The sequence below is a fragment of the Protopterus annectens genome, chromosome 11.part0, assembly GCF_019279795.1.
Source record: "Protopterus annectens isolate FY-2018-M chromosome 11.part0, PAN1.0, whole genome shotgun sequence".
Taxonomy (NCBI): domain Eukaryota; kingdom Metazoa; phylum Chordata; order Ceratodontiformes; family Protopteridae; genus Protopterus; species Protopterus annectens.
This window is the reverse complement of record NC_056745.1, coordinates 1361998875-1362013874: the sequence shown is the minus strand read 5'-3', so window position 1 is coordinate 1362013874 and position 15000 is coordinate 1361998875.

The window sequence follows — 15000 nt, the reverse complement described above, 5'->3', positions numbered from 1 at the left end:
CTAAGGCCAGCTTTGAGAGAAAAATTGCACAGGACACTAAGGATAATCACAAGGCTTTCTTTAGTTATGTTAGGAACCTGGGTGGGAATTCCCAGATATGCTCAGAATTAGTCCAAAATGACAAAAAATACACCGAACCCGCAGACATTGCCAACATCCTAGCTGACAGGTTCAGCGCAGCCCCCCCCCCACCAAAAGGGCAAATATCTATCCCAGCAGAGTGCTGCCCCCCTGACATCTCAGATGCTCAGGTAAGAGCCGCCCACTCCAAAGCAAAAAACACAGCATCAATGGGACCAGACGGTGTCCCGGGCTGCGTCCTACATGAACTCCAAGAAGAGCTAAACCCAAACATAAAACTACTGTTCAATCTCAGCCTTACTACAGGATATGTACCCAAAGAGTGGCGTACATCAACAGTGGTCCTTCTCCACAAAGGTGGTGCCTCAATGGACCCTGGAAACTATCGCCCCATAAGCCTGACTAGCTTGGTCTGCAAAGCTATGGAAAGGATCATCATGGACCTCATAAATAAAGATATTGGGGACCTACAGACACTGGAACCTACCCAGTTCGGCTTTGTTAAGGGCAGATCCTGCCTCTTAAACCTGGTCAACTTCTTTTAAACAGTCACCAAGGCCATCAACGAAGGGAAGGTGGTCCACACAGCCTACCTGGACCTCGTAAAAGCCTTCGATACAATACCCCACTCGGGCATTATAGATAAGCTCACCAGCTTAAATATAAACCCCTATGTCACTAGATGGGTTGCAAACTGGCTCAAGGACAGAACCCACATGGTTAGAATTGCTGGAGCCATGTCAGACTCCAAACCAGTTACAAGTGGCGTCCCACAAGGCTCAGTCCTGGGACCTCTCTTGTTCGGTATATATTTCTCGGAGGTACAGGCCAACACAGAAGGACTGTGGCTGACCAAGTTCGCAGATGACTGCAAACTGGGTGCCATAATCGACTCTCCAGCCGACACAAGCATCCTCCAAAAGGGCCTCATAGAAACAGACAACTGGTGCAAGAGCCATGGCCTCAAGCTAAACGCCAAAAAGTGTAAAGTCATCCCCTTTGGCAAAAACAAAGTGCCCACAAATTACCACATAGGTGGTAATCCATTATGTACAGAAGAAGTAATTAGGGACCTGGGGACCCAAGTTGATAGCAATCTCTCATTTGACAACCACGTGGCCAAAGTGGTTAGAAAAACATTTTATATAGCCCACCTAATCATGAAGGGATTCACATCTAGATTAGGGGAGGTCATTGTGCCTCTTTACTTATCCCTCATCAGGCCCATAATCGAGTACAATGCCCCTTTTGGGATGTAGGTTCATAGGTTCATAGGTTCATAGGTTCATACTAGGCTATCTGCCCGAGGGCATTTACAAGCCTAGCCCATAATTTTGTGGCTTACGCCACCCCTTTAGTATGGGGAACTATACCCATTATTTTGCTGTGCCTCTGTTGAGCAGTGACACTGAGGTAATCCCTGGGGTATATCTGCAATCTCCCATCCATTGGTCAAGATGTACCTTACCAAACACCTGCAGCAACTGGAAAGACCTCAAAAGTACCTCACCAAGAGGATCAAAGGGCTTAGACAGATGCCATATGCTGCCCAGTTAAAGAAACTCCAGCTCTACTCAGTGGCATACCGCCTGCTCATAGGCGACCTGTGCCTGACGTATAAAGCCATGTCCAACCCGGAATTAAGGGACATGCTGCACCTCAAAAAATCCAAATCCCATCGAGCTACACGCTCGAGAGGCTTGAACCTCAGCACTGAAATAAATAGGACATGCTGGAGGGACAGATTCATAACCCAGAGGCTCCCTTCACTCTGGAATAAAATCCCAGTCCAGGTTAGGCAGAGTCCCTCATTGACTCTCTTCAAGAGGAATCTTGATGAGTGGATGGGAGATCGTAGGTTTACCCTGGGTATCACTTCTGTGTCACTGTTAGACAGAGGCACAGTATACTAACCTCGAAAAAGGGCATAGCAAAATTAATTTAAAATGGGTGGCGAAAGCCAAACATACTCTGGCTAGGCTTATAAATGCCCTAGGGCAGATAGCCTAGTATGAACCTATGAACCTATGAACCTATATATATATATATATATATATGTATATGTATATATATATATATATATATATATATATATATATATATATACACAGACAACTCAGAGATCACACTACAGATGAGAAAAGCAAATCCCCTGATCCGCAGTGTACCACACGTCTGTCTTTTTCTAAGGAAATTAAATGATATTTGCAGTCAGGTAAAGGGTAGTATTTTAGTCACTACTTTTCTTACTGTTTATTAATGAATTAATGCAAGATATGTCAACACTAAATCTCACTCTTTATACAGACAATATTTTACTCCTAAAAGGCAATAAATACCATATTGATGTTCAAGCACAACTTCAAACAAGCTTTTCCAGCCTATATACATGGACAACTTGTAACAAACTCCTTTTCAGTCCTAATAAAACCAGTATGATTGTTTTTGCCACCCCTCAAACAGTAGCTAAGTTACCCATTATCCTACTCAAAACTCACTGGGTAATATTATTCCAAAGGCACTTGAATGCAAATACCTTAGACTAATACTAGACCAATCTATTACCTTCTTAGAGCACACTCATAATATCAGAGATAAAATTATCAGTCATCTTAAACTCCGTTATAAGATTTCGCATCTCCTTTCCCCAGCAGCCATTTTACCAGGCTTGAAGCTGGCCTTCCTTTGTTACTTCTGTAATCCACTTACAATACTCACAGGATTCAGATTCAGAAAACTGACAAATCCTCAAACATACCACAGCAATCTCATTAAAAATTTCCACTGGCTACCAGTTACTGACAGAACTTTTTTTCAGTTTATTTATTTTACATTTGTTTACCGGGGAAGTACGACTGGGCCAGAAGCTCATTTTCAGTGGAGGCCTGGGGAGAAAAGCTCCACTATAAAAATTAACCATTACAGTAATAGTTACAATGTAACAAAGTAAAAGCTCCATTACAGCAATTAATATATACAGAAATGGCAGTGCAATAAAAAGTAACGTGAAGGACATGTGTGGAATATCTAGACAGTATCCAAAGTGACAATATACAGCAGTGAATTTCTTCTGTAAAATAAACATATCACATCAGTAGTATATCTGGCAATATCATAGCATTATATACAAGTAGATAGAGGTGATATAGGTAGTTGGTAATGATAGGCATAGAGTACTGTGAAAGAAAGCAAAGTATAGTAGTAGACTTAGAGGACTGTGAGAGACAGCATAGTATGGATAGCCTGGAGTTGTGCGGATCAAAGCCAGTTGTTGATTAGGTGCTTCCCTGAGGAGTAGTTTAAATTTAACTGTCTCCTTTTCAAAATCCTAAAACTTAGCTACTGCCCTCCACTGAGACACAACTCAGGGTTCACGGAGCAAGCGTACTCTCCAAGACTCAGACAGGAGAACAATATTATGCTTGTTAGACCACTCTCCAAAAAAGTAATAGAAGAAAAAGCATTTTCCCGGTATAGGTCTTGCTTCATGGAATAGTCTACCTACTGAAATTGGGGCAGTATCCACCATTAAAGATTCAAAATGCTTTGAGAAGTCATTTTATGAATGAAACATCTGTAAAACTTTTTTTTTTTTTTTTTATGGACACATTACCTGTAGAAGTATAATTGTGTTACAAAATGTACTTGCTGTGACAACTTATATGTGGATGAAACCAGTAGAAGGCTGTCATAGAGAATTTATGAACATCAATGTGTGATAAGGCTTTGAAGTATCACTAATTTGCTTTTCAAACACAGTAAATTGTGCAACAGGGACAATGGATAACCATCCCACTAAACTGACTACAGTGAAATGGTACATCTGTCATTGTAAACTGTAACTATTTTATCTATGCTTATTTGTATAGGCAGTATTTGCAACTGTATATCTAATTGTATCTGCCATAATTACTTCACTTTATTTGTTCATCTGGAGTATATTGCTAATTTTTTTTCTGTTTATATAATTGTATATTTGCACTGTTCTATGGAGCCCAGGTTTTGTCTGAAAAATATCAACAGACTGGTCCATCTACCTTGTCAACAAACAATGTATATATATATATATATATATATATATATATATATATATATATATATATATATATATATATAGGTCTACCTGAAAACACTGACACGCCAAAACACTAACAAGGAAATAACCAACATGAAATAACCGACAAAAAAAGAAAGCTCAAAAACACGAAACTTCACATGCCCGACAAACCAAAATCCCAACAATCAACAAAACAAATACCTTTCCCGAAAAACACACACACAACACAAGCACACCAAAAACCTTACAAACCTACACTAAACCTTACATACACAACTATCTATGCATTAACCTTAACCCAAACTGTAACCCTAAGGTCCGTCACTATCGCACACTTACCTTACCCGCACCCTAACCCTAACTCACTTAATCTGCCCCTAACCCTTAACTCTGTCACTATCGCACACTTACCTTACCCGTACCCTAACCCTAACTCACTTAATCTGCCCCTAACCCTCAAGTCCGTCACTATCGCACACTTATCTTACCAGCACCCTAACCCTAACTCACTTAACCTGCCCCTAAACCTAAAGTCCGTCACTATTGCACACTTACCTGACCCGCACCCTACCCTAACATCAGTCACTATCATACACTTACCTTACCCACACCCTGACCCTAACGTCCGTCCCTATCGCACACTTACTTTAACATGTCGGTGTTCTTAGCGTCGAGATTCTCAACTGTCGGTCTTCTCCGTTGTCGATCTTCCAGTGTCGGGGTGTTCTGCACCTTCGTCCTTTTCAGGTAGACCTATATATATATATATATATATATATATATATATATATATATATATATATATATATATATATATATATATATATATATATATATATTTAAAATTTTGTTTATATGCATTTCACAACAAATTTGAATAGTGATGGTCAGGATAGTTTTTGGTTCACAAGCAAATTATTTTAATAATTCAGAAATTAATTTAGTTTGAGTTTAATTTGAAACAGTTTAAGCAAACATTTGTTTTTGTATTTCAGGGCCAGTACATCCAACAAAAGAAGGAGTTGCACTGGGGAGTGCTTTCCCTGTTTTTTGCTAACCTGGTTCTAGCAGAATGGGAAAGAAGTCTTATTTATTCATTCAAACGCAGCTTTTAATTTAATTAAAATGAATGTGTGTTTTATTAACAGTGTATTTATTGTTAGTATAGGAGGTGAGATTCAGTTTAAACATTTTATATTTTTTGTGTCTGTGGGGGGATCAATAATTTCTTATGACTTTACTTACATGCTGTCCAAAGAAAGCTGTACATATCTAGAAATAGATTTTTATAATTTTTTTATTATATTACATGAGGTTTTAGTTAAAAAAAATTAGAAAGTCAAGTTTAAGTAGCACATACATTTTCAAAATGGGCATTCAGAATGTTTGAAAAAGAAACAATTTTCATGTTTGAATGTGAAGTAGTTGCATCTGCAATTATTTAATAAGAGTTGCAATTTAGAATGCCTCAATAAAGGTGTTTAGGATGTTAACACTCTTATTTTAATTGTCTCTTTATAACCCCATATTAAACAGCATCAGACACATATACACCCAGTGTGACTATTAATGCTGATTTCAGAAATGCTACTGGCATCAACTATAATTTTGATTCTACCAATTTTTGAAGAAATTGTTCATGACAGTTGGACAATCAGATAATGAGTATTTAGGATTTTAGGTAGTAGACCAAAGTGTTTCGTTAACAGGGGACCGAATTTCAAGGACAGTCATGAGAAATAAAAAAAGCACTGCTACTGGACTGGCATAAATGGAATCACATGTATAAATGCAGGACAGACAGCTATTGTAGATTCATTGATGAAAGTCCAGCTTAATGTTAAGTCGCAACTGTAAAAGTTGTTTTTTATGGACACATGACCTGTGGAAGTAGAAATGTGTGGCATTTTGCAAGATATATCGGCTGCAACAACTTCTGTGTGGATGCAACCAGTGGAAGGCTGTTACAGTAAATTTATAAACATCAATATGTGAAAAAGTCTGGCAGTATCACAAATTTGCTTTTCAAGCACAATAAATTGTATCTAACTTTTAATAAATTGATATTATTGCAGTGGATTATGTCGTTTTACGACCCTGGGGTGATTGCTTTGGCTGTGTCCTAGAATATAAGGAACTGGATTGACAGCTTTTATTGTGTGCATGGAATCCCCCAGGACAAAATGACTACATCAACATTAAGAGCATTTGAAAGTTACAACCACTTTAAGGTTTTAATGTATCCCAAGCTTACAGACAAATTTAAGGGGCTTTAAGATAACATTTTAAACAGTAGGGTATTTTTAATCAGTATAGCACTTAAATAATACATTATTTTAGCTGCACTTTAGTCTGATACTTGTAACACATTGGTTGTTTGCAATTAGATAAGCTTAAGTATTGAATGTATTTTTCTGATTAAGTCTGATATTAAAGGGAAAAGACTACTAAATAAAATTTTGTGATTTTTTTTTTTGTTGGGCTTTTATATGTGTTTTATTTCTTTTCTACCTTCTCAAAGCTTGTTTGACTGGTGGAATATGCTTTTCCAGAGTTTTATATATATGTGTGTGTGTGTGTGTGAGTGTGTGTGTGTGTGTGTGCATATATATATATATATATATATATATATATATATATATATATATATATATATATTATAATATCTTGTGGAATAGTGTTTGCTCATTCATATATGTCACTTATGACTTTGGAAATAGTAAAAATTTCAAAGTGTGAAATGACATAGGGAGAACTAAAAAATAATAATAATAGCTAACACAAAATAGAAAATGATACAGGAAGAAAAGAAAAAAATAATAGCATCTACAAAGTGGAAATGATATAAGATGAACAGAAAAAAATAATAGATTTGATTCATAATGATCTGAATCAGAATCGGGCAAGCAGAAAACATTGCCAAAAAGTCGTACTATGTAACTTAATATGCAAATCTATAAAACTGTCTATTGGAAGTGTGAAATCCATAGCTCTATCCATAGCTCTGTGTCCCACAAATGTGAAAACAAAAGGTCAATTGTCATTTAAAGCTGTGCATTTTGAAAGTTATGGTAATGCTATTAAACCATTTTTGTAGGGTCCCTTGCATCCCTGCTGTGGGTAGCTATGCCCCTGCATCTTTGTTGCTAATATGTACTTACTATAAGATCAAGGGGAATACTCTAAGGACTCACACTTGGATTTAATACACACACACACACACACACACACACACACACACACACACACACACACACACACACGTATATATATATATATATATATATATATATATATATATATATATATATATATATATATATATATACATATATGTGTGTGTGTGTGTGTGTGATCATATTTGCACTTTCTGTCATATTTACAGTCCTCATACTTTAGCAAGAACCCAGTATATAATGGGGCAGTAAGATGAACAGCAGGGATGAAACAGGCATAACCCAAAACTATGAAATGGGGCAAGACAGTATAGAATAATAAGACATTAGATGTATGTTAAGATATGCTGTAAATGCAATGCAGTGCCACACTATTGTTAAAATGATGCTATACCATATGTTAATCTACTACTGATATCAAGTTGAAAAAAAGACAAATAGGGTAGAATAAAGAAGAGTGATAAGACAGAAAATAAAAAATTAGAATGCTAGATAGCATATTGCATTGCCACTAGAATGCAGAATTGTAAATTTTGTGAATATGTTGAGCAGGATAGCAGGCAAAAATACAGCATGTTGAAAAAATCATTACAAATGGATTGATTCATTCACAACACTACAGGATCAACACAGTAATGGACTGCACAGCAAAATGTGACACACAAACTTAGAGAATGGGCAAGCCATTCATTGGCACCCTGACTGGAGAATGAACATTCTCCAGCATGGTGTTAATGTACAGGTAATTCCCGCTGAAAAATGAATCCGCCACTTCATGGCAGAATATTAAGGTAAGGAAGCTAATGGTTGCCATTATTTAGCGCTTTTGCTGTTTAGTGAGAATATAATTAAAATAAATGGAGAATATTTAAAAAAAAAGAGTATGTGTGTATGTCTGTGTGTGTGAGTGTATGTGTGCATGAAAGTGAGAGGGAGGCTGATCGAGTCATTATTTTACAGTCGCTAAGCAGAAATAAATAAAAGTGTGTGTGTGTGTGTGTGTGTGTGTGTGTGTGTGTGTGTGTGTGTGTGTGTGTATGTGTGCATGAAAGTGAGAGGGAGACTGATCGAGGCATTAATTTACAGTCGCTAAGCAGAAATAAATAAAAGTGTGTGTGTGTGTGTGTGTGTGTGTGTGTGTGTGTGTGTGTGTGAGTGTGTGTGAGTGTGTGTGTGTGTGTGTGTGTGTGTGTGTGTGTGTGTGTGTGTGTGTATGTGTGTGTGTGTGAGTGTGTGTGTATGAGTTTCTGTCTGCATGTGTGAGTGTATGCACGCTTGCATGCATGAAAGTGAAAGTGTGTGCATGTGTGTGAGAGTCAGAGAGAGTGAAAAAGAGAGCTTTCGACCAGTAACAGCAGCAGTTAAGAGGTATGCATACGTCTCAACCTCTTAAATCTGGATAAAGCCTAAAATAAAGGGAGGACCATACCTTTTAACTGTCCAGATTTTTACAGACTGTCCAGATTTTTGCCTACTATTTATCTGATTGTTGGCAAATCATACAGCATTAAAGTCATTAATGGTGACATACATTTGAATTTTAGACTTCATATCTTTTAGAAAATGCATGCCAACACAAATCTTGTTATTCTAGCAACTTTCTATGTTTATAAGAGCAATATTTAAAATCTGTCCCAAACTTTAGTCCTTTGCTCCTTCGTTATTTTGTAACTTGTCCAGATTTCTTGGGCTTAGAGGTAGACAGGTATGGTAGGAACAAAGGCTAAAAAATAGGAACAGATTTTAAACATTGCTGATATAAAATTAGAAAATCGCTAGAATAAAAAAAATTGTTTTAGCATGCATTTTCTGAAGGAAATACTGTCTGAAACACAAATGTATGCCTATTTATTGACTTCAATCTCCAATGATTGCCAATAAACCACAAATTTGATGAATAAGGGACCAAATGATGAGATAAATATCTGGACATTTTTTGAAAATCTTATATTTTGGATGTAAATGTTTTTCTCCAACAAAATTTACATATACCACAACAAGTTTGAAACATTAGACAGAGGAACTATTTTACATCAAATATATAAAAAATAATAATATGGTAATAAAAAATAAATAAGTAAAACACAACAGTTTTACTGACAGCCCATTATCTAAGCACAATAATGCGCTCCAGAGTGTGTGTAACTGTGTAAATAAAACCCTTTCAGCGTCAGAAGACCCCTGGGCGAATGTTATTTACACAGTAACACACCCTGTTGGGCATTATTGCTTGTGTGTTACGCAACGGGATTATGCAACAGAAAATGGCATGCAGTTTTAACACAAACAGTTGTGTAATTTAATACCAGATTTAGAGAAATAATGGACGCAGACCAACATCAGTGTATACATATTTATATGCCCAGTAATTGCAGAGTGCACATGGAACAAATAACACCTGCACACCAATAGCTCGCTATGAGAGAAATGGGACAGGCAATTAGCATGGCAAAGAAAATACAAACCAGAGAAACCAGAAAGAACAGATAAATATGCAATCATATTTTTATGTCATCAATATGCAGTGTATAACATGTGAGAGCATAGCTATCACTCATTTGCTCAAAGATTTTGAATGGAGATCGTAGTACATTGCAGAATGGGAAATTTACCATTTTCCTCCCTGTGGTGCAATCTCAGAGTTGGTATATTTAATTTTCAGGGGTGTGGGAAGTGCAGCCCACACATGAGGGGTGCAGGGGGGTTGCCCCCCCTGCAAAAATGTAAAAAAGACTTATAATTTTGTTGGTTTGTTTAGTTTTTGGATGTTCAAGTTTTTGGAAACTTGATCATATGGTCTAGACCATATGAATTTCGAGTTTATGAAAACTCAATCATCTGATAGGGATCCATCCACTTGTACTGACAGAGCATATTACACATTTTTTGAATGAGACAAGCCTGCTACAAATGGCATACAATACAGCTGTGCTGTCCACCTATGCAGGCTATCAAAGCAAGTTACAAATTTTGAAGTTAGGGATAAAACACTACAATGCACTTAGAAAGGATTGAAACAAACTTGGGCACACATACTTACAATGGTTGTAGCGACACTTAAGTATTGCATAAGCATGATACACTTAGTCTTGGAGCAGATAATCTCAGGAGTTGTAGCAGAAGGTGCCTGGGAGTTGGAATCTTCATGACCATGTGGGCATCTGAGACCTCCTTAAATATTGAAGATAAGCAGGCTAATATATCAGTGTGATGATGTAACATCAACTGCAACCAGTATATCCCACTAGTTACTCTGTGTAGGTGAGTATGACATCCTGTAAGGCTATAAGAGTACTTGCCAATTGCTGATCGCTGTACTAATTGGGAACCAGTACACTCTTGTGTGCACAAGACTTGATCTATGTCATCTGATTATAGGATCATAGGATCATAGGAACATACTTGGCTAATGGTCCTAGGGCCCTTACAAGCCTAGCCAAGTTCTACTCTTATTTCTATGATCAGCACCTATTGCCCCTGTCCAAGAGGGACACAGGTGGAACCCCAAGGTGAAATTACGATTACCCATCCAATTGTCCAGATTGCGCTTGAAGAGGGCCAATGAGGTGCTCTGTTTGACACGAAGTAGGAGTCTGTTCCAAAGGCGTGGTAACTTCTGGGAGACAAATCTGTCCCTCCAGCAGGTTCTATTAATGTCACATACCAGGTTAAGGTCTTTACAGCAAGTAACCCGTGTACTATTTGACTTGCAGATATGCAGCATTTCCAATAAAGCAAGGCAGAGACTGCCTCTGAGTAGTTTGTATGAAACAGAATAAAGTGACAGTGATTTCAGATTATCCACATATGACAGATGCTGAAGACCTTGAATTTTTATTGTGAGAAACCTTTGTGGTCTCTCCAATTGCTGCAGGTGCTTGGAAAGGTACATACCAAAAGGGGCATTGTACTTAATTATTGGCCTGATGAAGAAAGAGTAAAGGGAGGTTATAACTTCTTTTTTTTCTGGAGGCAATGCCCTTACTTATGCGTTGAGCAATGCAGAATGCCCTTCTTACCACTGTGAAGACATGGTGATCAAAGGTAAGGTTGCTGTCAACCTGTGTGCCCAGGGCTCTCACCACTGAGTGCATACTTAGGCTGTTGCTATTGATGTGGTAGTAAGCAGGAACATTGCTCTTACCGAAAGGGACGATAATACGTTTTTTTTGCATTACGTTTACGACCATGACTTTGGCACCAATCATTTGCTTGCGTAAGACCCTCTTGTAGGATGTTGACATCATTTGGAGATTCCATGACCGCTCCTATCACTGATCCCTGTGGAATACCACTGGTTACAGGTCTGCTGCTGGAGGTGGATTCCCCTATTTTGACTATATGAGTTCTATCAGTGAGCCAGTTAGTGACCCATCTAACAATATAAGGGTTGATACTTAGCTGGGTGAGTTTGCCAATGATGCCTGAGTGGGGGATAGTGTCAAAAGCCTTGGCTAAGTCTAGGTAGGCTGTTTGCACAGATTTCCCCTTGTCCAGGGCCTTGGTGACTGTCTCAAAGAAGTCCACCAGGTTTAACAGGCATGATCTCCCTTTGAAAAATCCAAACTGAGTAGGGTCAAGTGTTTGGAGATTACCTATATCTTTGTTGAGAAGATCCATGATGATCTGTTCCTTGGCTTTGCAGATAAGGCTAGTCAGGCTAATAGGTCTATAGTTCCCAGGGACAGTGAAAGCATCACCTTTGTGCAAGGGAATAATGGTGGCCATTTTCCATTAAGCTGGGATGAAGCCGGTGCTTAGACTATGATTGAAAAGAGTACCCAATGGTGTTGCCTGTTCTTGTTGGAGCCCAATGTAGGATGCAGCCTGGGATGTTATCAGGTTCCATAGATGCTGTGTTTTTGGCCTCAGAGAGGGTGTTTATGACCTGCTTTTTAGAGATACAAGTTAGGGGACAGGTGGTAGGGATGTCATGGGGTATGTGTGGCTGGGACAGCAGAGTGAAGTTTTCACAGAACCTGTCAGCCAACAGGTTATCTATGTCCACAGGATCAGTATATGTGGTATCATTAACTACCAGTTCGGTACAAATCTGGGCCTTTCCTTTTAGGTCACGGATGTAAATAAAGAATGTCTTATGGTGGTCCTTAGTTGAGGAAGCTAATTTGGATTCATAGTTTGCTTTGGAGGACTTCACAAGAAGTCTTATTTGCTTGTTTAAGCAGAGGAGGGAATGTTTCCATTTTAGAGCTCGCTCCCTCTTTCTCTTAGACAGCAATTTCTTCCCCTTATTTTAAAGCCTGTTAATGCCAGTTATCCACCAGGCAGGTTTGCTCTTCCTTGAAGGGCTTGTTTTGGTCCTATCAGGCAAGGATGAGTCAATGCAGTTATACAGGTGTTTGTATAAAGCACTGGTGTAGAACTTGGCATAGCTGCCAGTTCCATCTGAGGGGAGAGGTGCAGTGAAGCTATTTATACCAACTCGTAAGAGGCTATAATCTGATTTGCAGAAATGTTTCAGTTTATTATAACCTGAATATGCAGTGTGCCCGCAATGAGGATATAACAAAAACACAAACACAGCTACCGGTATGGCACATGCTTGTCATGAGCCATCCATTGTACCTGTGTCATCAAGCCCAGCTTCAGGGGCTGATGCATCCTGCTCCTCAAACTTCTCACCATCTGAACTGCTTGATGGCTTTACTGCAAGGTGACTTTAGAAATTCACACTAATGAAACATGAATATGAAACACATACAAAGAAAATGTATGAGAGGCTGACACATTTGGGGACAATTGGGAGCAATTCATGTATTACTGATGGTATACACACTGGCTATACAGCACAATCATATCTCTTTGTGGCCTCATCTAGAAAACAGAACTATAAACAAGAAGCTTATGTCTAGACAGACAGTGATTGTGAATAGCAGTGCCTGCCTAGTACACACACCTTATAACTATACTAGTATGACTACAAAAAATGACACTTGATGCTTGATGGTACACATTACTGCAATACAATTATCATGAGGGCAGAAATCACATGTGACACCGGTACTCAGATACAGTCCGGTAGACTACATTTAACATAACATGCTCTATTGCACACAGCAGCAAAAGCAGTGTAACACATTCTTGGCTTTGCCAGTGTATAGGGTAATACAGATGGTATGGTGTGTTTAAAATCTTATTGATAATCCAGCTGTGTCACATATAATTATCTCCATCCTAAACACAGTGGACAGGTACACCCAAGAAGATCAGCACAAGTGAAAGTATGCAATACCCCACTCAAGGTGATTAACCGCACCTACACTACAATCTACTCATACCATGACCTCCTTTAGAGAAAACAGCTGAGCATACATTATCATAGCAGCAACACAATACTGAAACCAAACCAGAAAAAAATACGAAAAAAGAAATAGTCACTCAAATAATGTAAACTATAATGAACGTCTTTGCTATGAAATGGAACAGGAAAACGCAATAAAATGGAATACAGTTGTACATTAACAGACAGATGCTGCCAAAAGGATCTGTGGCCTCCTTGTAACATGCTTTTTGAGATCTGTGAGGCACTGATATCACAGTCACTGCAGATCATTGCAGTTGTGGTGTTAACTGTTTCAAAGATTACCTAGCTGTGTACTAAGCTACTGACCGTGGCTCTCCTGAATATTACAGCTTCCCATGCCATGCAGCACAGCCCCAGACAAGTGGCAGCTGTCCAGCTGCAGTCAGAGGATGAAATAAAGAGTTCCCCTCTTATGTCCCCTTAGTCACCTGGTGCCTCTCTAAGCCTGATTCTGGCATAATTTATAACATACACAGAAATGCAAATGCTGGCACTATGGTGTCCAAACTGTGTTCCAGCAAGAAGCTCAAATGAATCAGTGGCACTTAGAAAATGTTGCACACGTGGCATGTGATTATACAGACTGGTGCAACTAAAGTAACAATATGGCAACACATGGTCTACAGAGAATAAAGGATTATGCAGTTCTAGTCTGCACTATGCAATACTGCATTGGAATACATTTGTAATGTTGAATGGCTAAAGTGTTGAATTACATTACAACGAAAATAAAACATTGAACCTCTAACTGCTGAAAAACTCAGCACACATTCTAGGCAGGGTTTCCTCCCCCCCCCCCCCCCCCCCCAGGCTCACAGCTAACTATACATACCAACTCTGAGATTGCCCTACAATGGGGAAAGAGCAAATTCTCAGACCCTGCTGTCCTGCAATCTCATGGAATTCCTGTTTTTGACATGTGTTCCTTGCAACTTCATTCGGCATTTCAGCTGTTTGACATTACAAATGTATCCCACTGCACCCTGTAGACTTTTAGGGCTCCAGGTATACTTAATCATCCAGTATTACTATATTACAAGTAAACATGCTATATGTGTAATTTGAGCCAATATAGCCCACAGAATTTTGGAAAACACCCATGAGGTAAATGCTTTCATTACTATGCATTGTGTACTATAACATAAGTGCACAATAGCTAAACAATTCTCTGTGTGTAATCACACAGCAGTTGATGGAACTGGAGTGTTTATGAAATTTATCACCTATATTATGAAATAATGGCAATTATTAAGCAAACAGATACAAACAGCTCAATAATATTATTGATACAAATGGGCTCTAGTACAACTATTAAAACAATCTGGGGGAAAACCTTTATTGAAAACCACTCACCAAACTTT